Genomic DNA, 22,450 nt, shown 5'->3' with positions numbered 1-22,450 from the left:
AAAACTACAGCCTTTAATAGGAAGAGGAGGGTCATCTGCCGCCTAGATGATCTGGAGGGTCAAAGGAAGTCAAGGGACTCAATTCAAATGTCTCTGTCCTAAGTAATGGGACCTCCAACCAAACCCTGACTAATCAAAACACAGCAGACTTTCTATGTTGAAAATTCTGTTTTCTTTGGAAACCTTCTACTGTGATCCTGGGTTAAAATCTGTTCTACCCTCCAACTGTAGAAAACATCCTTTTTTTTTTTTTGGTTTTTCGAGGCAGTGTTTCTCTGTAGCTTTGGAGCCTGTCCTGGAACTAGCCTCGAACTCACAAAGATCCACCTGCCTCTGCCTCCCGAGTGCTGGGATTAAAGGCGTGCGCCACCACCACCCAGCCAAAAACATCCTTTATTCCTGATGGCCAGGAAGCACTCCCACTTTCACAGTTCACTATAAAATTAGAGATGAGGAGCTAGAGAGATGGCTCAGTGGTTAAGCACACTTGTTACCCTTCCAGCGAACCGGGGGATCAATTCCCAGCACTGACATGGTGACTCACAATTGTCTGTAACTCCAGTCCTAGAGAATCCGACACTCTCTTCTTGGCACCATGGGCGCTTACACATGTGGTACACTGATGTAAATGCAGGCAAAATAACCAGACTCATAAAAAGAACTTAATTTTTAATTAAAAAAATAGCCTTCCATTGTTTTTGCCCCCAGCCACAATCATCTGATTCTATAGACTTTCTGATCGCTCCCTCCTCTGAGCCACCAGCACAGTGCCTCCCACCACTTTCCCATCCGCCTTCACCAGTGCTAAAAGTTTTAACAATTGCACTGCTAACGCCAGTCAGGAGCCATTAGAACCTCCGCCCCCCACCAGAGATGGGCTCTCGTTACCACGGGCCGTGGATAATCCAGCTCAGATTCCCATTTTAGAGTCTGTTTCCCTAGGAACCACTCCCAGCACCAACTGTAGTAGTAGGTCAGGTTCCCTAGAAATAGATCAAAGATGGAGATTTGCATGCAGAGGACTTAGTGGAGAGCAAGAGCAGGAATGTTAGAAAAAAAAAAAGGGAGAAAGAAGGATGGGGCTGAGCGAGCCCTTGAACCCTGTGTGTGCATGTGCGGAACAGACGACAATCGCTTGGGAAGTTCTAGAGCGGGTATGGCACTTCAGAGATGCACCAGCACGAGGCAAGAGTAAACTCCAGGAGAGGCAGTTCCATCTGCCCAACGGCACTTCTGGGAGAGCGACCAATGCTGCCACTGGGAACTGAACCACAGCAACCTTCACAACCCCTATTGTGAACTCAAGATGGAGACTGGTGGTTGGTATTACTCCTGAGGGCAGGTCCATCTCCGCCGGGTTTGGCCACAAAAGAGTCACAAGAGACTCTGGCAGGGGGATGTAACGGGAGGAAATTCATGTAGAGGTGAAGGAGAAGTGGGAGGAAAGATGACCCCCTGGCCAGGCTTTTTCTGTTTGTTATTTGGGTTTTGTTTTGTTTTGTTTTCTCAAGACAGTTTCTCTGTAGCTTTGGCGCCTGTCTTGGAACTCGCTCTGTAGACCAGGCTGGCCTCGAACTCATAGAGATCTGCCTGTCTCTGCCTCCCAAGTACTGGGATTAAAGGCGTGTGCCACCACCGCCCAGCCCTCTTGGCCATTCTATTCTCTGCTCAAGGATGGCTGCTGGAGTAAATTTAGTGCCTAAGATAAATTGTTTTCTTTTAGAAGTACAGCTTTGCCAGGCATGGTGGCACACATCTAATGCCAGCACTCGGGAGGCAGATGCAGGCAGATCTCTGCGAGTTCAAAGCCAGCCTGGTCTTATGTAGTGAGTTATAGGCCAGTCAGGGATACAGAGTGGGACCCTGTCTCAAAACAGAAAATGTATATAACTTTGAACATTGCTTGTATTTGCACTTTCCCGTGTGCAATAATGTATACAGGCCACATGTACACACCCAGGTGCATACCAAGTTTTCCCAAAACAAGAAACTCCAGCCATAGGCTGGTGAGCAGATCTCTGTCCTCATTAGCCAGAAACTGATGGCTGCAGATTGTACATCTGAATACCACATCTCCCTGCAACCTGCTGCCTTCAGGTATGCTAGAGTCTCAGCTCTGGTGAGAACCCAGGAAGCAAGGGCAACCTCACCAATAGCAACTAACAGTTACTGGGCACCAGCTGTGTTTACAAGTTCCTCCTCTCTAACCCCTGTGAGAATAACACCTCTGTTTGCCCATTTCACTGGAGAAGAAGTAGAGGCCCCACGAAGCCAGACCATTTGTCTATGGATTGTACAACTGGTTGGTGTCAGAACTGGGACTGAGTCTCCAGTTAAGTTGGTGACAGAGACAAATAGGAGACATTGAGAATTGAACCGGTCCATTCATTCATCCAGGAAATAGGAGAATCTACTGTTCCAAGCACTTGTGAAACTTCATGCAGCTGTGGCTATGGACAGCCTTTCTCTTAACTCCCTCAGCAGTAGGAGAGGTGGGTTAGTAACGAATGGAATACGTCCACACTCATTTGGCTGTGTATGTTTAAATGTATAATGGATTCTTTGGTCTGCCCCAGTTCCCCACTTCAGAGCTGAGACTCCTTCTCCCTAGTCGTGGGGAATGCTGATGGCTGGAGCATTCAGCATTGTCTTTCCGCAAAACTGATCTGAAAAGCTCCTACACCTAAGATCACTCCCTGCCCTAGGAGCCCCTACATCCAATGTCTAGCCAGGAGAGAATTGCAAAGGTCTTCCAGAGCTGCCCTGGCTCCCAGGTCCCTTGGGATCGTCAACTTGTCTTCTGCCCTAGGCTGCTTCCTTTAGTCCCCACAGGTCTGAGAACCTTTCCCAGGAAACATCCACCAAGGAAAATTCTCTATTGCAGTCTTTCCCAGGGCTTCCAACCTGCTATGGGAAGGATATCGTCTAGGGGAGGAAGAGGAGAGAAAAAGGAGAAAAATCTGCAGGAGAAGAAGGATTAGAAGGGTGGAGCCCAAAAGGGCACCAGGCTGTGAAATCAAAGATGTTTAAGGCAACCTCATTAAAAAGTGATATTTGAGTAAAGACTTGAAGGTGGATGCAAGGGAGTTACCCAAGTGGAAACCTAGTGGGGAAGCAACCCAGGCAGGAGGAGGGGAGACCAAGAGAGGCCAGTAATGGGATGGGCGACACAGAACAGAGCACATAAGAATTAGTAAGCCATTATAAGGTCCTCAGATTTGGGCAGAGGACCTGGTCTGGAATTAGACCTCCCCGGACTTCTACGTAGAGACAAAGGGCAAAGCAGGGCAGTGTGCTTATTGTAAGTCAGTGCAGTAAGCCAGGTGAGGTGCTCCGGGATGGTGAGGTGCGCCGGGATGGTGGGGTGCGCCGGGATGGTGAGGTGTGCTGGGATGGTGAGGTGCTCCGGGATGGTGAGGTGCTCCGGCACGGTGAGGTGCTCCAGGATGGTGGTAATGGTGGTAAAGGCGATCAGAGGTGTGTTTTTAAAGTACAGCCATGTTTGGCCAATGACTGGGTACAGGAAGTGAAAAAAACACAGGAGCCAAGAATGACTATGACGTTTTTCTTGTCCTGAGATAGAAAGACTTGCCAAGACCTCAGAGAGAGCCCACTGGAGAAGGTTTAGAGGAACCCTGATGTAGACATGTCGTACTTAAGATTTACAGAGTAACACCAGAGCACTGCTCAGCTCTAGGATGGACAAAGTAGGCTTTCGTTCCAATTGGGAATGACAGATGGGGTTTGGGGGCACAGCGAAAGTTGCAAACACTGGAGGCTCAATATCAGGGGGGACCTGATTCTATAATCCCGTCCCCTGACATCCCAAGACCAAGACCAACACCAAGTGCATGTGGTCTCCTTACTCTGTGTGTGTGTGGGGGGGGGGGCAGGCAGACACGGAGTGGCTGTGAAAAGTGACCAACTGTATGCACATCTGTGAGTGAGACAAGAGCTCAAAGCTCTGTGTGTATGTGCCTGTGTGTGTGTGTGTCTGTGCCTGTGTGTGTGCGAGCACGAGTGTGTCTGTGTGTCTGTGTGCACCTTGCAGTGTGAAGGAGATGATGCCAGCCCAGAGCCTGGCACACAATAGCCTCCCATTGTTATGGAATGTGCAGAGTAAGCAATTAGCAGCTGTTGGTATTTAGAACAGCAACATGCCCTCCTGGCTGCCCTGAACCACATGAGTCCCCTTAAAGCCTTGTACAAATGGCTCTAGAACACAAAGGTGCCTGCAACTCCCAAATGCCCGTCTGCTGCCCTGAGCTGCTGTGTCTGGCTGTGTGGGGAAACTACTGACACAGCTCCCTCCGGAGGGCCGAGAGTTAACTCTCCCTTTGCCATTAAACAGAATCAGGGAGCAATCTGTGTGAGACACAGTTCTCCGGCCGCCCGGTAAGTAATTCCCCGGAACAACAGATAAAAGCCTGGCACTAACGTGCAGCCAGAAACGATGTGTAATTGGCATGAAAGAATCTCTGAATCTACATGCCGCTTTTAACTCGGGAGACTTAAATTACGATTAATAGTTCCCCTGTAGAAGGCAGAGGGGGATAGAAGAATTCCAGGCCCCTGAGCTCAGGGCCCCAGACTTCATGTAAGTTTCAGGGTTGGGAGGGAGGCCACTAAATAGTGTGGAGGGAGGAGAAAACCGGGAGTGTAGCTTTCTCATGGTCTCGGGAACCTGATGGGTTCTATTTCTTACAAGCTTTGAACCTGCCACTCTCTGAAGAAGCGCCTGGGTAGTCCAGAGCTCCTCCCACTGCATACCTGCAATGTTGCTAACAGCCAGAACCCCCTGCCCCCATTGTGCAGATGGGGAGACTTAGGAGACCCCTGTGGTGTAGCTATTTCCCAAACTAGGAGAGGCCTGGGAGTTCCTTCCTTCTATGATTCCCTGAAGTAAAAACACTCAGAGACTAGAAGGGTGTCTGCTTGCTTCCATACCAGGTAACAGTGTGAACTCAGCCCCCTGATTCAGTGGCTGGTCCTTCCGTTGTGCACCTAACCAAAGAGACAGTTTGGGGCCTGGAGTGTGTCTCATTGATAGATCACTTGCCTAACATACATAAGAGCCTAGGTTCCAGCATCAAATAACACAAAGACAAAATTAAAATAGAAAAATTTTAATAAGAGCAGGGAGATGGTGGTGCACATCTTTAATCCCATCATTCAGGAGGTAAAGGCAGAAGGCTTGCCAAGTTCAAGGTCAGCCTGGTCTGCATAGTGAGTTCCCGGACAGCCAGGGAACACAGAGATTCTGCCTCAAAACCACCTCCCCACTCCACCCCTGAAGAAAAAATAATAAAAGAGTAAGTAATGAACCCCACAGCCCTTCCCCTCACCCACACCCTTCTCTAAGGGGCTAGTGTGTGTCCCGGAGGGAACCTTCAAAGTTCCCCTCTATCTTTGCTTGGCTCAGTCTAAGTGTCCCCTTCTCCTCTACTTTATACCACCCAGCCCTTCTCTCTGTTGGGCAAAGTCACTGGCTGCGAGGCTGTATATAGCTTCAGCAGTGTGGCAGCCAGGCACAAACAGGAATCAAAAAGCTAGTTTAGCTATCCTCCAAGAATGAGGGCTCTGGCCCTCAGAAGACGCCAACAAAACCAGGAGAAGGCACCCAGAGAGTGGCCATAACATCCCCAGAGGGGCTCAGACTCCTGTGTCAGTGGGAATTCTGAATCTCCCCGCACATGAGCTCATGGGTGGCTGGGTGCCCAGCCCTGTGCCTCATGGCTTTGGAATGTGTTTTTAGGCTGGCCTGCCTCGCTCCCCCCATCTTGCCACAGCAAGTGCTGCTGACTGCTTTCGGCTCTTCAAAGCCAGGCAAGTTCCATAAAGGACTTTTTTTCTTTCTAATATTTACCAAGTTATATGGATGTGTGCGCGTGTGTGTGTGTGTCTGCGCGCACATGCACACAAGCACTGTGCATGCATGCAAGCAGCAAGCATACAAGCACCCAGAGGTCTTGCCCAAGGGGCAAAGCCATTGTCTGTGTGCATGGCTGAACCTGTGTGCACCTGTCTCTAGGTATGAGTGGGCACCGTGTGCATATCTGTGTGCGTCTGTGTATGGAGTGCATGTATTCTATGCATGAGTCGTTCTAAAGGAACGCAGTGGGATCCGCTTGGGGCCCTGTGTAGCTGAACCTTATTTATAGCTCTCCTCTGTCTGCTTCGTTTCCTCTAACTTCCCTGCAGAATGATATGAATGAAAATGACACTATTGACTATCTTGGTAACCATAAAAGACCTTATAGAAATAAGATTTTTATAGTTTGTGGACTGGGAGAATCGAAAGACTAAGAGTTATGGACTCGAAGGAGAGGAGAAAATCAAGCCGAGGCGGTCGGAGAGGTCCCTGGGTGGATCGTCTGCGGGTTTTTTAAAACAAACTCATACAAATAAAGTGATTGTCTTGAAAGAGTTATGGGAGCCCTGAAGCTGGGCAATATCCCCTCTGCAGAGGCGGAGGGCAGCTTGCTCTCTGCCTGAGAGGAAGCCCTCGCTTTAGCTGAGTTCCTGCTCCAGGCCTCCCTAGAGAGGTAGAGAAGGCAGCCCTTTTGTCTCCTGGAGATCTACAGGATTTGACACATTAGGAGGTGAGCTCCCCATCAGCTATGTGCCCTATGCTAGACGCCAACCCTGAAATCAAGACTACAAATCTGCCCTTCCAAGCTTCAGCAGAAAGGCCCCTCCAACCCTACAAAAGTGCTGTATTTAAAATGCTCCCCTGACACCCATCCCCACAGAGACTCCTTGCCATTTCCCTAGGAAGCCCCACAGCACAACCTTGTAGACACTACGCACCAGCCACCTTACCAAAAACCTAAATCCAGTACTGAAGAGCTTCGGCCACTCCCACTTAGAGCCTGGAGTGTCAGAGGAAGCAGCGCTACCCTGCACACCTCGGAGCTCAAAAGACATGCCCGCAGTTGACTGATCTGTGGTACACACTCCCACCAGGGCAACAGGAGAGAGTGGTGTTGAAGCCTGGTGATCGAAGTTTAAGTCTTGTTCATGCCAACAAAGTAAGCGCTGGGTCTGGATGCCCAGAGCAGAATCATTCAGCTGAAGCCCTAATGGTGGAGCACCTGTCCAGCAGAAGGGGAGCACTCCCTGGCACCAGGATCATGATACAGGCCCAAACTGCATGACTGCCCAAGGAGCACACTTGGACCTGACCCTGTAAAGTCTCTTTGGCAGAGGGGACTTTTCCACTGGTCCTTGAAACACAGATAGGAGCTTGTTAGAAATAGTTGGAAAAATGAGCAAAGCCAGGCTTGTGGGTGGGGACGGAACTCAAAGGCCCTGAGGCAAGGAAACGCAAGGTGTATTTGCTCTATTGCGGTGTCTTCTGGGTTTGCTGGCTGACTCTGAGGGTCAATTCTGAATGAAGTATTGGGGGCTATGTCGTGAGTTGGGGAAGAAAAGTGATCTGAGCCAAGGGTCTAGGCAATGGTGGTGACGTTGGAGAGGGTCACATCAGAGGTAGAAAACCAAGGAAAGATGGGACATGCTTCCTCCGACCCGCACTGTCCTCTGAAGACTGATCAGGTTCTGCTAACGGGTTTCCAAAGAACAGATGATGCTTTTTGTGACTAAGCAGTCATCTTCCCGGGTGCCTCTCCCCAACTCTGTCTTCTCGTGTCAACCGCCCCAACTTCCAGCTCCACCCCCACCCTCTGGGGCAATACTAGGTCCTTACGCTCTCCCATATTGGAATAATCAATTCTGCAATTCTGAAAAACATACTGGAACAAACAATTCTGGAAACCAGAGAGAAGCCATGTCATCCAGACAGCCCACTACACACGACCCATCACGTCTCATTCTGATTCCTTTCTCCACTCCCTGGGGACCTGAGGACATACAGAGAGGGCCAAGGACATGCCCAGGGCATGTGTCGATGCCCAGACTCCCCCTCCACCTGACCTTTGTGGAAAGACGCCCTGAGTCCCACCCTAGGCCACCATATGGCCAGGCCGATGGTAGAGACATAAGGAGTCCCAGCCACCCCGCCTTGCTCTGGACCTTTTCAGTGCACTAGGAAGAGCAGCCTGCACTGTCAGCCAGCCAGAGCTGTCTGAATTGAGGGCAGCTGAGCCGGGCTCGATTCACACGACTCGGCAACACTGCAGCAAGGAGGGTTTATGGTTCTTGATTACACCCAGCAGGGAGGCCTTCTTAGTGATGAGAGAGAAATATTCAACAACCTGTCTTTGCAATGTGCTGATCTGTGGGGTGGGGGTGGGGGGTACAAGAATGATTTATGATTCATGAGTGAGGAGAAGAGGGTTTTTCAGTCCAGGGCTCCCCCAAACCACCTCGACATTTCCTTTCTCGTCATTTATTTTCTCATTGGTGTGCGATGTTCCAAGCAGAATTCTCCCTGGGGTCTCTTGCAAGCAGTGGAAGGCGCAGAAGGACACAGGCCAGAGAGGGAACGGTTCTCCAGACCCCACTCAGCTCTGGCTCAGAGCCAGGACAGGACCTAGGCAGTGTTGCCTCTCCCCCTCGCCCTGCTTCACCTTACATTCAAACTCCATCTGCTCTCATTTGGTGCCTAAACATTGTGCCTGGCCCACAGTCAGCCCTAATAAACGAGCAAATGGATGACTGGATGGGAGGCCGTTCTCTTCTCCTAGGTGGGACCTCTGGGTCCCCCACAGTCATATCTAATAACTTGCACCAAGTCAGCGCCAATGGTCCTTCTTGAATAAATAAGTGCTGTATAATAGATCGTACACCACATAGAGTGGCCTCCTCCGCCTACTACAACTGAAGCTCATTCTGATTTGGAATGATACACTGGGTGCTACCCCCCAAAAAAATAGGGTGCTAGAATTGAGCAGACTGTTTTGGAGATGACACTTGTCCCTTAATCTATGAAAAACCTAAGGCCAGAAGATGGTCCCAGAGAGTTTGGAGGGGGAGGGGAGGAGGGGGCCTGTCTTTTCTACAAGAATTCTGAGCTCTGCCCTCCCCAAACAGCAGAAAGAAATGGGGTGCTTCTGTCATTCACACCTCTCAGCTCTTCTCAACGGCCTTAGTGTGCTCCCATAGCCCAGGAGAGACCTCTGCTAATGCCTTACTGCCTCAGTCTCCCCTCTGGGGGCAGGGAACAACCAGGAGGAAAAAAGAGTAGAATATCTTTATATGAACAACAGGATTCCAGGCTCCAAGATGTGTCCTGGCCTCCTGACCCTGGTGTGAGAAGGAGCCAGAAGCCCACCTGGACAATGAGGGGGAGGGGATCCTGAGCTTGCTACCCAGAAGGCCGCCACCCCCACCCCTCAACCTCACCAGATATGGGTGTAAAATCTTCAAAGCCGGCAAACTGATGATCTCTGCCAGGGGACAAGGGCATCTTTGCAAGCCCAGAGACAGGCTGGGTCAGCAACTGTGTACTTCACCCAGGGGGCCAGAGGTCAGCAGGGAACCACCTGCCCGGCTTGCCTGACCCCTCAGAGGCCGCCAACAACCCTACAAGGTCTCTCCACTTTCCCCAGGCTCTGCATGGAAAAGGAAGGGGAGGGGGCCAGGGACCATACCCGCACCGCGAAACTTTATGCTGTAAAGTTAATCCACTGAAGCGTAGCCCAAAATAAGCGCACTGCCTAATGTGCCGGGAACTGCCGGTCGCAAGGCCAGACTGCAAGCGGATGTCTGCGCATCTCCGCCCGCCCGCCCGGAGCCTGCATTTAGCGCCAGCGAGGGAGTCTGGGCTGGAGCGCTGCTTTCACACCGACTCGAGCCGCGAGTTTATGGATCTTGATTGCACCCAGCAGGGAATCCTTTTTAGTGATGAGAGAAAAAATATTCAACAACCTGTCTTTGCATTGGGTGTGTTGGACACACTTCCCTGCTTCGGAATCAGACATATGCGGGTTGTGGGAGTAGAGCTGCTGTCAGCAGGCCAGAATGCGCCTCTCCTCCCCTCCTCTCTCTCCTCTCCTCCCTCGTCCCCGGGCAGGGGGCGGGGAGCGAAGGGCTGGTGCGGCCGGTCCCCTGGACACGCTGAAAAGACCCGTGGCACCCTAGCGAGGCAACCCCCCGGGTCCTCCTCCTGCGCGGCGCCCGGGCCGCGCTTCCCCGCTCGGGCCTGCGGTGCGGCGGCTGTGCTGGCCTCCGGGGAGCCGGCGCCCGCGTGGGGCCCGCTGACAGCGTGCCCAGTAGAATATTGTATTAGTTGGTTGTGAGCTGTGTTCTCGTCAGGGTATCTGAGTTTCACAGAACAGACGGGGTGAGAGTTTTTGTGCTATATCCAGATTGGCTTAAAATAATGTCGGTTTTGTAGCTTATTAAACCACAGAAACTACACCAAAGTCATCCATGCTGCTGTCAAAAAACTCTCAGAGTCGCGGTTGGGGTAAGAAGGAGCTCAGGCCAGGGAGCTGACTCCTGACCTCTGACTCCTGACCTCTCAGGCTTTAGATGACTCTCTCCTTGCTCTACTGCAGCACTGCCTGCTCCGCTCCAGAAACCCTACTGGGACTTTGCAGAATGAAGAGGCAAAGGCTGGGAAGAGGTGAAAGCCCAGACCCTCAGACTGATGCTGGGGTCTGCCCTGGCAGGAAAAGGGCTGAGGTGGCACTACCTGGCCAAAGGGGAAGGCTGAGAAACACAGGTGCTCACCTCATCTGGGAAAGCCCCTGTCTCCGGGCAGGGGTGTGGGGGTCTTTGCTGTCTTGTCCTGGAATTTCAGGGGAGAGCCGGGGGTCTTGGGGACTGGGAAAAGAAGATCCTGAGATACAAAAGGGTTCATGGGCACCCCTTCCTGGCCCAGAAAGGCCTCCTCTTTCCTTTCTAACAATTCCCCCAATTCCAAAGATATGACTGTGCCCCCTATTGGAAACAAGCAAAGAAGCATTGTTTCCAATGCCAGAGCCACCCCTGTCCCCTGCCCACCTGCAGGGGAATCACTGCTGGTCCACTTTACACTGCACAATAAGCCCAGGAAGCGTGTGCTGCAGTGAGCCCTGTCACCACAGGAAACTAAAGCCCAGAGTGTGCAGTGATTTTTCTGGAGAACACACAGCGTGGGGATTTGAACTCTTACTGTAGAATGGAAGCTCTAACTGCTGTGCCCTAGAGCTGTGGTATTCGAACATAGAGAATAAAGATGCCTCTGTCTGATTTTTTCCTAGTCAGCCCAATGGAATTAGCCTGTTACCCTAGCATGAGAAAGACAGAGACAAGAAGCATGCCATGAGTTTGGGGCTAGCCTGAGATACAGTGAATGAGTTCCAGTCAGTCTAGGCTACAGAGTAAAACCTGATTTCAAAAATATAAAAGGTAGACCTGGCAATGGTGGTGCACGCCTTTAATCCCAACACTCAGGAGACAGAGGCAGGTGTATCTCCTTGAGTTCAAGGCCAGCCTGGTCTACCGAGCAAGTTCCAGAACAGGTTCTAAATCTACACAGAGAAACCCTGTCTCAAAAAAACAAAAGGGGGGGGGGGGGGGCTGGGGAGATAGCTCAGTTGGTAAAGTGCTTGCCTCATAGGTGGGAGAGGTGGGGTGCTGAATTTGGTCCCCAGAACCTACCCTAAAAGCCAGACACAGTAGTCTTCACCAGTAATCCCAGCACTGGGGAGGGGGAACCAAGGGGCCCCTGGAGCTCACTGGCCAGCCAGCACAGCCTATGGCAAACTTCAAGCCAGTGAGAGCCCTGTCTCCAAAACAAGAGTGGGGTGAGGAGGGGAGGGGACGTGGCACCTAACAACATTCAAGGTTGTCCCCTGACCTCCATGTACATTCTATACACATGTATGTGCACACATGTGCACTTGCACACACACATAAAGGAAGTCAAACTTACCTTCATGTCAGTGTATCTGTGGTCCCTCTAGACAACCATGTCTCGGCCACCACAGCCATGGGCCAACCCTCGTATCACCTATCTACCCAAATACCCCAGAAGTCATTCTCTGTGGTTCCTTCCTCTCTGCCTACCATGCCATCTGTCCCTTAATACCAAGGCTTCTGCCACTAGGACTGCATCTCCATTTCAGCCACCAGGCCCAGTCCAGCTGGGTCATTTGTGTCACCTTCTGCCCAAGAACTGTCCCATCTTTCTACTTGCTGACCTACCTTACTCTGGCCTCCCTACTATAATCCATAGGCAGCCAGGGGACCTCCTAGGGAGCCCATGTCACCCTGATGCTCCCCTTTTTGTGCTACCGGCTAGCAACTTCCTCCCACAGACAAACCACCCCTCACACTACCGTGCCTCACCCCTGCACATCCCATATACCAACCACCAGGAGAAGCAACCCTCCCAACCCCAAGCTCCTTCAGAGTCTCTCTGTTTGGGCACTGGCAGGACAGACTGCTTGGTACCTGGGCTTTGAGGAATCAGTTTCTCATCCCCTCAAGAGACCTACTGAGAACAAAGAGCAAGCAACAGGAAGCTGGCTGGAAAGTGTGATTGCAGGAGGCCCCAGCGTGACTGCAAGATCAGAGCCGCCCCTCCCAGAGCCATCCCTACCCAATGTCATGAGACCAGAGCTCCCCACCCAACCCAGAGCTAAGAGGCAGAGCTTTTCAGTGATTAAGACTTGGGACTGGGGGACTGTGGATGGGGCTCAATCAGTAATATACTTGTCTAGTATCCTAGTCATGGTTCTATGGCTATGAAGAGACACCATGACCTAGGCAATTCTCACAAAAGAAAGCATTTAACTGGGGACTTGCTTACAGTTTAATCCATTATCATTGTGGCGGGGAGCACGGCAGTACACATGGCACTGGAGCAGTACCTGAGAGCCACATTCTGCGCTGCAGGCCGGAGAAAGACACTGGGCTTGACATGGGATTCTGAAACTTCAAAGCCAACCCCTAGTGACATATTTCTTCCAAGAAGGCCACACCTCCTAATCCTTCTAATCCTTTGAAATGGCTCCACTCCCTGGTGACTAAGCATGGGACTATATGAGCTTATGAGGGCTATTACTCAAACCACCACATCCAGTATGCATGAAGCCCTAGGCTGGCTCTCTAGAACCACATAAACTAGGGCATGGTGATACATGCCTAAAACCTCACCATTCAGGAGATAGAAGCATAAAGATCAGGAGTTCAAGGTCATCCTCAGTTACATCGGGAGTTTGAGGCCAGACTGAGCTATAAAAGACCCTGTCTCAAAAAAATACAAGAATTGGGCCTGTGCCCAAATTGTAGTTCCCTAAGCCTCAGTTCCAGTCTATGTAAAATGAGCTAATAATATCTGAAATTAATAGTTAATACATACAACTTTGGAACATGGGGCTGGAGAGATAAGTCGGCAGCTAAGAGCACTGGCTGCTCTTGCAGAGAGACATGGGCTCGATTCCCAGCATCTACATGACTGCTCACAACTGTGACTCCAGGGATCCAATGCCCTTCTCTGATCTCTGTGGGCACCAGGCACACACACGATACACATACATACATTCAGGCAAAACACCTATACACAGAAAATAAAAACAAATGTTTTCTCAAATTAATTTAGAAGAGGCTTGGCATCCAGTGTTATATAAATTTGGGCCGATTGCCATCATTTTTGTCATAGTCTGGCGTGGTCCATCCACACCCCATTTCCTTTCACTTTGACCCCTGATCACCTTCACAGTTCTCTCCTCCCCCACATCCTCCTTCTCTCTCTCTCTCTCTCTCTCTCTCTCTCTCTCTCTCTCTCTCTCTCTCTCCACACACACACAAACACTCGCACACCTATATTCATATATTCAGATGCACACAGGCACCTCTTGTTCCCACACCAGCCTCCCTAACCCTCAAGACATGACGTTTTTTTGCTCTTTGGGGCCCTCTTCAACTGCAGCCTCAAGGCCCAGGCCTCTAACTCTCTACGCTCTGCTACGTTAGAATTTGGAGCATCAGGAGACCCTCCAAAAACCCCAATCAACTTCCACTTGCATCCTCAACCCCTAGCTACACTGTTCAGCAGATGAGAAACTTCCTGGTAGCAAAGGGTAACAAGATGGGCAAATATCACCCACAGGCACTCTGCAATGGAGAGTCCAGATGGTCCCAACAGAAAAAGTACCCAGTCAGGTGGTGGTGCGCTCCTTTAATCCCAACACTTGGGAGGCAGAAGCAGGTGGATATTTCTGTGAGTTCAAGGCCAGCCTGGTCTACAGAGAGAGCTCCAGGACAGGCACCAAAGCTACACAGAGAAACCCTGTCTTGAAAAATCAAAAGAGGGATAGAGAGAGGAGAAGTCCCTGGAAGGAGGGGTTCTTTCCATTCTAGGTCCATGCTGTAGACATCTTTTCCGGTTCTGGATGCAGCAGATCCCGAGCATATGTGGTTTCAGCAGGCATGATACATTTGGGTCCTGGAATTGACTCTTGTCTAGTGTCTGGAGAGCAGAAGGTACTCTCTATCCTTCCCTACCCTTCCCTCCGGAGCAGCAGGAAGGCCTCCCTTGCCTTGTGACCTTGTAGAAGCTCCCAGGCAAGGCTCAGTCACACCAGAACTTACTTCATCACACCTACGCAGGCCAACTCTTTCATCACCAAGACTTTAGTCAGAGGAGGGAGAATTTGGAGAGAGACAAAACAAAATTTGAATCCCTGGCATCCTAACTGTGATTTCAAGTCTACCGCATAACCTCTCTGAGCTGGTTTCCTCCAACAGACAGGAATAGGTACCCAGGACTGATGTGGGGACTGACCAGGAAGAAGCAGGAGAAGGATAGGGCATGCTTCCCATCCCCTTGAGCTAACCATTCTCTACTTCCTTACTCTGTTCTGACATTCATTTTCTGTCTTGCCTATGTCCCAGGAGCCTCACCTATGAAGTATGTTACCCTGACCTCCAGCTTCCAGGACAGTCCACCTTGTGCTATGCCTAAAGGAGACGCGGGAGGGAGGAAAAGAGGAACTGAGGACGCGTGTCCTGTTGCCTCTCCAGGCTTTGGCACTCTGATCACAGCTGTGACATTCCTCTTCCCTACTTCTGTCCCCCTTCCTATGCTCTTTTGGACTCAAAAGCCACCACAGCTTCCTTCCCAATGACTCCAATGTTCCTCTGGGTAAATTAAGGAAGTGACCTTAATGCAACCCTGTCTCATCTTCTCCAAAGTCCCTGGATGAGTTTTCTTGGCTGAGCTCAGTGCAGCCCTGACCTAGACCCATATGTTCCATATTTAAAGATGCCCTGAGACTCCGGCTCGAACCTCTGCCTGCTAAATCTGTGGATTTGGGTCATCAACAGGATGGAAGGTATGGAAGACTTGGATCTGAGGGGCCCCTGCAGTGGGAGGAGTCCCAACCACTGCCCACCTTGGCCAATGCTGCTTCAGGCTAAGTGGCAGCCTGACTAGGGGAAGACCCCAGGGCAGCCACTAGGAGACTTGGGCCAGGGGTGCCTTCGTTCCCCATACCTGGAGCGCAGAGCCTATTTTGCCTGGGAGGTGGAGGCTCTGGTTTAATTAAGGATCATAGCAGAGAATTCTCTCTTGTTATTTTCTGAATAAATTAGGGAAGTAACTTTGAAGCCATATCATTTTCATCTAATCAGGAACATTCTGAAATTAACATATTGTTTTCCCATTAGAAACCCATCAGCCCCCAAATCAGATAACCAGGCTGAAGACTGCCAAGGCCCCTCTGTCCTGGGGCGGGTGCATGCTGTGGGGACAGAAAAGGACTTGCTGATACTGCCACGTTTGTGGGATGGCTCCCGGCTGCAAGCAAAGGCCTTAGCCCTCGTCGGGGTTTCAGGTGGGCCCTCCTGCCACCCAGGCAAAAGGAAGTGCCCAGGGATATCTGCAGAGCCGGTTGAGGTGGATCAAAACCTTCCCAAGTGCTGCCTGGTAGTCAGGCTGAGCAGAAGCAGTGTCCAGCTCCTTTCCCAGAGTCCTCACTCCCATAGTGACCCAGGCAGCCTCTAGGGTTCCAGTAGAAAAAAAGAAAGGGAGCCTTGGCCCCAGTGCCTGAGAAAAGCCTGAAGGCCATCCACACAAGGAGGAAATTGAGGAGGAAATTTCCCAGAATGCTGACTTCTCACCCCTTACAAAGCTCCATGGAAGCTTAAACTGAGGGTATCAAGCCCACAGCATGATGGGGGCCCATGGAGTGGAAGATGGGAAAATCGCAAAATCAGACCAGCCTCAAAAGAGGCTTGCCACTCTCCAAACCCTTAAGGACCATCTCCTGCCCTCCACAGCAGGAGTGAGACGCAGACGCCAGCTAGAGCCCAGGCGGCAGATTATGCAATCCCACGTGGTGGTGTCGTGTGTACTGAGATAGACCCAAATATATTTAAGCAGAGACTGGCTTTTTAGGGGTTTGGGGGATGAGGTCACACCTCTGTTTTAACAGACAGGAGTACTTAATCCTTCAGGAGTACTACTTTATCTGCAGGGGACATATCCTAAGACACCCCTCCCTCCCCAGTAGATACTTAAATCCACAGCTAATACCTTGTCTCATGTATGCTAAGCGACTGTGGGTAGGACCATACACAGTGATGTACACTGAACAGGGATAAGTTACCACTCTGGTGAAGCAGGGTGAAGCACTTCTCAGAATGGTATGAGAACATAAAAACCTGTACACTATTTATTTCTAGAATTTTCCACTTAGTATTTTGAGATCTTGATTAACCATAGCTATCTAAAGCTGAAGAAAGTGAAGCTGAGAATAAGGGAGACTACTATGTCATTCATTACTACTCAGACTTTTAACTCTTTTTTTTTAAAGATTTATTTATTATGTATACAGTGTTTTGCCTGCATGTATGCCTGCACAACAAAAGAGAGCACAGATCTCATTACAGATGGTTGTGAGGCACCATGTGGTTGCTGGGAATTGAACTCAGGACCTCTGGAAGAGCAGCCAGTCTCTCCAGCCCCAGCTTTTAACTCTTATCTCTATCTTCCAGGCCCTCCTTTCTGCCTCCCTCTCCTCTCACCTCTTCTTCCCCTCTGTTTTTCACACGCCAGCTCCCCACCCTGCTCCAGGCCTTCAAGAAGCCAAGGCCCTTATCCAGAAGCCAAGGTGAACCTCTCTTTACCCATGCAGGGTCCTCCCTGCTCTCCCTCTCTCAATGCCAAAGCAAGAAACAGGGAGTGCCAGCTGCCAGAGAGGGCTCGGAGACTCCCAGTGTTCTCCTGATCCCGCCCCAGTGCCACAAGGATACGGCCAGGTGTTAGCAAGCATCCACAGACAGTGTGAAGAAGGGACGTGAAGGAGGTAGAAGAGAAGGACACGGGGGAGGGCGGTTATCACACACAAGAACGAGTGTGTGCTGAGCTGAGTGCAGACAGGTGGGGAGAGGTGTGGGAAAAAGCAGCAGCCAGTCTGGTGGCCCTGCTAAGTTCAGCCCCTGTTGCTCTGTGAATGGGCGCATCTTTTTCTCCTCTGTTTCCCCGAATTCAGCAGAAAGTCAAATGTGAAAGAACCAGCGAACACAAAATTGAATAAAATATAAAGAAATGGCACTGTGAACAACAAGCCACAATTCAGCAATGGTCCCTTGGAAGCACAGAGAAGAACAGGGCATTTGGGGGGGGGGGGCTCCTGAAGACACTTGAACCCTCAAAGAAGGAAAGCAGCAACAAAAAGCCCTGGAAAGCGGACTTTAGACATGGGCCCTGTCGGCCCATTCCCTGCTGGATTTGGGAATCTACCTGAAGGTACGGCGCATGGAAAGGGTAGCATCTCAGGTGGATCACACTGGGCAAAGATGCCTTCCCAGCACCCTGTAGAAAGCTCCTGGCCGAGGCCTGCCTGGCTGCCAGTGTGGGTGGAGGGTGTGTATGGAGGTGGTGGGTGCGAGCAGGGTAGGAGAGGAGGTAAGTGAGACCGTGTGGGAAGGGCCTGAGTGTGCCTGCAGGTGCAATTGAGGACAGCCAAGTAAAGACGGCACAGAGTAGGGACAGCGGGAGACCCTAGCCAGCAGCTAAGGCCAGGATCTCAGTGACTGCCCACCTCATTTTCTGCCCCGGGCTCTCAACTGAGACCTTGCCCTTGAGTTTTCAGGGCCCACCCGGCTCCTAGGGGCAACCATCCACGGCCACCATCAGTTCCATGGTCTAACACCTGACGATGACAGCCCATCTTACCACAATGGGAATCCTAGGGTGGACGGAAAATGCCGTTACCAAGAGATGTTTTATATATCTGGCTTGGTAAATTCTTCCTACAATCTTTTCCAGCTTTGCTGGGTGTGATTTCCAAACTGGTATTTGCTAGCACGATGCCAGACACACAGTAGGCGTCCTTCTGCTGGTCCATGCTGCTGGGCCTGTTTCTTCCTTATTTTTGTCTCTTGTCCCAAGCTGATATGGGCCTCTAAGTCCCCTCCATCATTTGAGAGTATCAATGGCCCTTCTTTTTGGTCCATAGGTTTGGCATGTGATTTTAATTCTAAATAGTTATCCCTGTCTCCATCTCGACCTCCAAAGTGTCCCAGCACCCAGGGTCCAAGAAAGGGACCACCATGAAGCTCTCAGGGTTTGGTAGAAGCTTATTCCAAGGAGGTATCAAGTTCCCTGCCTGAGTTTGGCTGGGACTCAGCGAGCACGTTGGGACGCCCCTACTGTGGCTGGCTGAAGCTTGTTGTCTAACCTGGTGGGGGTGGGGGGTGCTGGGAGCAGGCAGGGAGGGTGGCCTGGCAGGGCTCAGGGAGCAGGCACACCCTGGGTGAAGTCATGCCTGCCTCACACCTCTGGTATTCTGGCTGATCACTATCTACTCCGCCAATGCAGGCAAAGGAGATGCTGATACTACAATCTACCTCCAGGCAGGATGGCGGCTGCAGCTGAGCCCCGGCCTGCCTGTCTTGCTCTTTCCACTGCCACCTCCACTCCCTTCTTACCTCCCCACCAGATGGACAGACAGACAAAAAGGGCTACTGCCCTGTGGGAAAGATGTCCGTTCCTCTACCAGACTGAACTCTGATCCATAGTTCGACATACTGAGAAGGACCCCCCAGAAGCCAGGCAAGGGGGAAAGCGCCTAGAGGGGACAGGGTCCCGGTGAGCTTCACCCTGGAAAACACACCTAAGTCACCTCCACCTGCACTCCTGGCTCATTCCTTCCACTTCAATCAAACTTTATTCTGGTAACTATTGTTATAGAGGGGTACACAAGAGTACCTGCCAACTGCAGAGAATGAGACACAGATTCTCATGACCCAGAGTGGCCAAGCAAGCTGGTGCATAGCTGCTGGATTCCTGAACCTCCAGGGATTGCTAAGTCTCATGAAGATGTGGGGCACACTGGTGAGCTTGGGGGAGCCTGACTCTTAGACTCATGACCCGAGGAACTAGAGGAGAGTCCTGTCACCTGTCCTTTCCCTTAAGAGGAGGCACTGAGCACCAGAGAAACCAGAGAGGGGCCCGAATGCCAGTGCCCCTGTTTCCTGTTCTCTTACACTACCCCAGCATTGGCCTAGAACAGGGAAATCAAGACCCTAACACAATGGAAAGGTAGGCTCTCGAAGGGAATATGCCTCTCTTTCCATTCTGTTCTCCTTAGGCCATTAACACATGCACACACATCATACACACACACACGCCAGAGAGAGATAGACATAGAATCAGAGACAGAGAGCTCCACACACTTCTCCATCTGCCACAACTGTGCCAATCACTTTTTCCCACAAGGTCTCTGGACAGCAGGTGCCAGGAACAGCAGCACCTGGAACTCACTCGCTCGACAAGCCGGCCTGAACCCATGTAAGGTGAAAGAAGAGAACCAGCCCCACCAAATTTGTCCTCTGACCGCCACACATGCAAACATCATACATGCACACACATCACACATGCACGCACGCCATCATCATACAATAACAATTTTTTTAAAAGAGAAAGCAAGTCCTTAGACCCCTGCCCCGACTGCTCAGATCAGGCTGCAGCAGAACCTCCCAGGAGTGAGCAAATCTGTGTTCTTGCACGCTTCAGCTGAGAAGCCTAGCTCCAGGGTTCTCGACCCTGAGCCGATGTACAGGTCACCTGGGACCCTGGCCAAAGTGTGCAAACTTGGGAGTGTGGTGCATGGGTTCCAGCCCAGGAGTTGATGCTTTTCTGTGTTTCTAAGACACCCTTGAGTGGAGCAATGCAGATAACCCTCAGACCACACTTGGAATAGCAAGGTTTAGTACAGCCTCCATGCCCTTTAAGAGCCGCCTAGAGAGCCTTTAAAATAGTAGTGCCCGAACCCAGGCTCCTGATAGCCAGATTCATTGGTCTGAGGTGAGGCTGGAGCATAGGAAGGTTTAATAATTTCCCTGGACAATTCTGACACACAACACCATTCTCAGCCAGGAGTGAGGCAGGAGTGTGCTGGGCACATATGCTCCATGCACCTACTCACCCAGAAACTTCTTTTTCTCTTCAGGCCTCGTGGTCCTCTCCCATATCTGCTTGCTGATATCTGCAATTAGACAGACACAAGCCATGGACATGTGGAGAGATCCCCGGACAGTAAGACAGACAAACACAACACAGGTGAACATGTGTGCATACAAGCATAGACATGGAGAGGCCCGCCTTTGTGTAAGTGCCCTAAACGCTCCCCAGGAATAGAGTTAGAAGAGCACACACAAGCCACATGACATACAGAAACACACACCTGCCTCGAAGGAGTCAGGGATGCCCTCAGTGTGTCTCTGGGGGGTTGACGCTGCACCTCACTGCTGGGAAACCTATGGACTATGCGGTGTCTTCCCCTGTCAACTTGGTGTCGCTGGAGCCACAAATCAGCCAGTCCTCCCGCGGCTCAGTACCACTGAGTTCTCCTGGCTAGGAGCTAGCCTCTCCAGGGAGCATTCGTGTTAGAGGGAATACAATTGGGTATTCATGCCTGCCTCTTTGAGCCCAGGTGAGCCCCAGGGAGCTGCCCCTTTCTGAGCCTGTAGGTGCCTTCAGCTCCTCGGCCCTTCCTGGTGCTGCTGTGTGGAGGCTTCGAGTTTAAAACTTTGCACCCCCGCCTTGCATCTCGGAGCCCTCCACAGACAGGCCTGATTGATGACTCAGGGGGACTGCGACTGCTGCAGGCCTATTTTATGATGTCATTAGGCAGCTTTGGCAGCGGGAAGGAATCCCTCCTGACATCATAAAGGACTTGATATTTCGCTAATGTTATCTTGGCGGCGTGTCGCCCTGACATTTTCTCTTCGCCGCACTCCCCCCCAGGACCAGGAGTTGTCTAACTACGGGCCTGGAAAAAATGCAAAACAGACAAATGCACCCTCGGGGGACAGCGGGAGAAAGCTAATAGACCATCCCTGGCTCCCCATCCACAGAGGTGCTTTAGGTGGCAAGCATGATGTGCTTATCAAAGGGGACCCAGGCTGACTTCCCCGCCTGACTCAGTTCCCTGCTGTTCTGGCTCCACACTCAGCAGCGGGAGGTTGGGGGTTAGGTGTTGGGACTCTAGAGCCAGCTCTGCTACCCCAGGCTTTCTCATTTAGCTTTTGTCCAGGCTGGGCATCAGTAATCCCATCCACACTCCTACCTTGGTTTTGGACCACACAGTTACAAAGACAGTTCCAGGCAAGACTAAGGGCCATGAAACTCCAGGAGAAGATCTGTAGAAACAGGAAGAGAGCCCGTCAAGACCCCACTTGCAGCTGAGTGGCTTCTAATTCACCCAGACTCGGAATGCTGTCATGTTGCCTCAGCCAGAAGCTCATTGTCTTCAGAGGACCAAGCAAAACACAGGTGACTTTGCTGCAAACTTCTTAACACATACAGGACAACCAGGACCAGCAGCAAGGGACCATTTTCAGATTCCCAGAACAGCTTGGGTGGCTCAGGGCCCGCTGAAGGAGAAAGATCCTGTAACCCTGGGTGCCTCTTAGATCACCTTCCAAGAAGCCCTGGGAAGTCCTTTCCCACTCAGGCAGAAGCATCGATCTACATCCCTGACCCCAGAAGCTCTAAGAGATGAACTTGCAGGTTGTCTCCTGCACAGAAGCCAAGCTTTCTCCCTCCCCAGAAAGTCAGCTCTCTCCCTGCTGGGGCAGCCCCCAAAGACTCCTAGTTCTACCTCCTGAGTGCTGGGATTACAAGCCTGTCCCATCCACCCAGTTTCTGCAGTGCTGGAAACCAAACCCAGGGCTTCACACATGCTAGGCAAGTGCTCTACCAATAATGGGGCCACATCCTCAGCTCCCGTTTCTCCATTTTCTGAGATAGAATCTTGCTTATGCTGCTCAGGCTGGCTCCGAACTTATCATCCTCCTGCCTAAGTTTCTGGACGCTAAGATTGTAGGCGTGTGCCACTACACCTGGCTCCACACAGTGTTCTTACAATGTATATATTTTTATTTTCTGTGTATGAGTGCTTTGCCTGCATGTGTGTGTGTGTGTGTGTGTGCAATCGACATACCTAGTGCCTGCAGAGGCTAGAAAAGTATGTCAGATCCCCTGGCTCTGGAGTTACAGACAGTTGTGAGCCACACTGAAGGTACTAGGAACCAAACCCAGGTC

The 22,450-nt window shown here is 51.2% G+C and overlaps 1 long non-coding RNA gene across 1 annotated transcript in view; it reads right to left on the bottom strand.

Annotated features, from left to right (window-relative positions):
• The window catches only part of LOC130883929 (uncharacterized), a 128,166-nt gene that overhangs the window by 38,826 nt on the left and 66,890 nt on the right, over nucleotides 1-22,450 (bottom strand). The window contains exons 2-3 of the long non-coding RNA XR_009057998.1: nucleotides 21,474-21,546; nucleotides 20,331-20,390 (exon numbers count right to left, since the gene is read on the bottom strand). This is a non-coding gene — a long non-coding RNA (uncharacterized LOC130883929). The remainder of the gene's footprint in view (nucleotides 1-20,330; nucleotides 20,391-21,473; nucleotides 21,547-22,450) is intronic.

This window comes from Chionomys nivalis, chromosome 11 (genome assembly GCF_950005125.1).
Source record: "Chionomys nivalis chromosome 11, mChiNiv1.1, whole genome shotgun sequence".
Classification (NCBI taxonomy): Eukaryota; Metazoa; Chordata; class Mammalia; order Rodentia; family Cricetidae; genus Chionomys; species Chionomys nivalis.
This window is presented reverse-complemented; position numbering and strand designations above follow the sequence as displayed.